Genomic DNA, 3,608 nt, shown 5'->3' on the forward strand with positions numbered 1-3,608 from the left:
CACAAAATAGGTAAGTTCCTCTTTAATTAGGTTTTAACTAGTCACCAGCTCAGAGCAGTACATATACCTATACCTGGAATGCAGGAAGTCCAGCATCTTATCCAGCAGGTGAAGTTTCCCACTAGCCTCAATCAGATGGTAGCCAACTTCAAAATGCTCTGGTTCTACACCTGGAAAAGAAAGGGCCTATTCCCAATCATGTGCCCTGACTCAGGGCAAAATTCTTAAATTGAAAAGTCAATTGGTAGGCAACAGCAAGAGAACCATTGCTCCTTTTAATCAATTATGTACCTTAGTCACATCTATTTGAGGTATTTTATAACTATTTGCTTACATCACTATCTCAGTGCAGCTTAACACCAATTGCAGAGCCTGGTACATCCAAAAAGTCTAATAAATACTTGCCTAGGAATAAAACCCACTCTTTAGGAAACTGAGGCAAAGGGAGATGCCAAAGGTCAGGAAGATCCAAAAATAAAATGCTAAGGCTCTCACTCTAGAAAAGGAATCAAGAAATAGGCTTAGATGTATATAAGTGATTCTCATGGTATGGGGTGGCAGTCAGAATATTCTGGAAGGGGTCAATGCCTGGAGGTTTTCTCTTATTTGGGGCACTACTGCCCCTGAAGCCACTGCCCCAGATGCCTGGATGTGTTTTCTCCGGGTGCTATGCTGCCCACGCTGCTTCTGCACACCAGAGGTCTTTCTCTGGGCATGCCTGCTGTCAACACTGCTGCCACTGACATTGCTGCCCCTGACATCCCTGCTGCCAAAGCTGCTGCTGCTCCCTGGAGGTCACCCAGAGGTCTTCTCTCTGGTTGCCACTGCAGCTGCAGTCAGAACTGCCACCAATACAGTTGATGATCCGCCACCACTGCCAACACCAATGACTGAGCTGCTGCTGAGTACCTGCCTGCTGCCACCAACCCCTACTACCTATAGCTTTACCACTGCCCAGAGGTTAACTGCCAGGGAGACTCCAGGTTTGGTTGCACAAGATTGCATCCATTTTGAGCCACCAGTCAGAGCCTGAGGTATGAGATACTGGAGGGTTTCCTGCTACTGCCATCTTGTGGAGACAAGATGCCCCTGACTGGGGACACCCACCAGGACCTGGAAGTTCAGTGTGAGGTGCCTGTGGGTTTGGTTGTACCTGGGGTCTTCTTCCTGGGGTGCTGGTTGCTGTCATCTAGCTATTATCTCTCAGGATTTCTTATCCCTGTTGGTCTATTTCCAAATTCCAGTATCATTGAGATCTTGGGACTGCAAAAATTTGAACCTAAGACATCTGAGGCCCATATTGATGGGATAGTGACTGGATCTGTCTGGGTCAGGCAGACTTGTGGGAAGTCAGAAGCAGGGCTGAGAAGTTTTTGGATGCTGGCAGAGACAGTTGTTCAATTTTCCACTGAGATTTTTTTTTTTCAATCTGGCATCTCTCTCCACTGTTTTTGGAGCACAGAGTTTTTCATACACCAGTTTGTTGAGGATAGAGATAGATGCATGGTGTTTTGCAATTCTGTTGTATATTCTTATATTTTTAAATTTTTTCTCTTTATATGTATATTGTTCCTCTTATTTGTCTGTTTCTCTGGATTCCTTTCTAACTTTTCTCCCCCTAATAGTCAATCTCTCTTAGGTCCTACTTCCACTCTTCCTATGGATTTTTGCTTCTGGTTTCTCCCTTTCTCCTTCATGAACATCATGTCCTGCACAATTTCTGATTTCTCAGTGTCCAATATTTGAGATTGTAAATCCATTTGGCAAATTTTCTGTTTATATTGTGGACTGTGATTGAACTGATCATTGCTGTTTATAGCTAGAGGGCAGTGGACACCTTGGTGGAAGTTATTAGATTTGAGGCTGTGTATTGTTTGTACTGGTTGCTGTTGATGTTGGTCTTCCTCTTAAAGGTGGGATACTAGAAAACTTCAGGGACAATATAGTTCTACAGGCTAGAGTGTGAAGTAACTCAGATTCATACAACTAGAAGAGGAAACATACAAGCAACATCAAAAAACAAGGGAACAAAGTGTCCCAAATCAAGATGCCCCAATATGAGAATTCACTGACATCACAGTAGAAGAAATGTCCACAAAGGTTTGTAGAATGTACATAAACTGATCTATGAAGTAAAGGATGCTATAAAGAGTGAAATCAAAGAGAAATTACAGGAAGTGAAAGATTACTTCAATAAAGAGTTAGAGGTTGTGGGGAAAAAAAGCAGAAATTCTTAAAATGAAGGTATCAATAAAACAAATTGTACTTGCAATGGAAACATCACCAATATACTAAACCATTTGGAAGAAAGAACCTTAGACAATGAAGACAATATTATTTACTATTGAAAATAAAGTTGATCATGCAGAGAAGATGCAAAAATCCATGAATGGACCTTCCAAGAATTTTGGGAAAACATGGAAAAAACAAATTTAGAGTTATCTGATAGATGAAGTAGCAGAGCTATAAACCAAGGGAATGCACAATCTTTTCAATGACATATTATCAGAAAATTTCTCAAACCTAAAGAATACAATGGGTAATCAAATACAGAAGGCTTACAGGGCTCCAAATGTACACAATTACAGCATACCCACACCAAGACACATTAAAATGAGAATGACTAACACACAGAATAAGGGCAAATTCTTAAAGATTGTGAGAAAAAAAAAGCAAATTACATATAGGAGAAAATCAATTCAGATCTCAAATGATTTCACAACCCAGATCCACAAAGCTAGGAGGTCATGGAACCAAATATTTCAAACTTGGAAAGAAAATGGATGCCAACCAAGAATTTTATATCCAGCAAAATTAACTTTCATATTTGAAGATGAAATAAAAACTTTCCATGAAAAACAAAAGTTAAAATAGTTCACAATTAAAAAGCCTGCACTACAGAACATTCTCAACAAAATATTCCATGAGGATGAAGAGAAAAAAAAAAAAAAGAGAACACCAGCAAAGGGAGAAACTACATTAAAGGAATAGTCAAAGAAGAAACTACATCAAATTAAAAGCCAGAAATAAACCAAATGACTGTGAATACAAATCACATCTCAGTAATAACCTTGAATGTTAAGGGTCCAAATTCATCAAGAAAAAGATATAGACTTGCAGATTTGATTAAAAAATAAAATCCAACAATATGGTGTCTCCATGAGACTCACTTCATAGGCAAAGACATCCACAGACTGAAGGTGAAAGGATGGGGAAAAACATATAAATTGTGGAAACAAGCAAGGGTTTCCATCCTCACATCAGATAAGGTGGACTTCTAGTCAAGGTTAATCAGAAGGAACAAAGAAGCTCATTTTATCTACTGAAGGGAATTATACATCAGCAAGACATACAATTATAAATATTTATACCCCAAACAATGGAGCATCTAAATACATCAAACAAACCCTTCACAATTTCAAGAATCAAATAGACCACAGCACAATAATACTGGGTGACTTTAACATGTCTCTCTCACTACTGGACAAATCAATATCTAAATAAAGAAACTATAGAACTCAAAAATACAATAAATAACTTAGACTTAACAGATATATATACAGTATTTAATCAATAAATGAGCAAATACACTTTTTTTCTCAGCAGCA

The sequence above is a fragment of the Sciurus carolinensis genome (assembly GCF_902686445.1).
Source record: "Sciurus carolinensis chromosome 14 unlocalized genomic scaffold, mSciCar1.2 scaffold_115_arrow_ctg1, whole genome shotgun sequence".
NCBI lineage: Eukaryota > Metazoa > Chordata > Mammalia > Rodentia > Sciuridae > Sciurus > Sciurus carolinensis.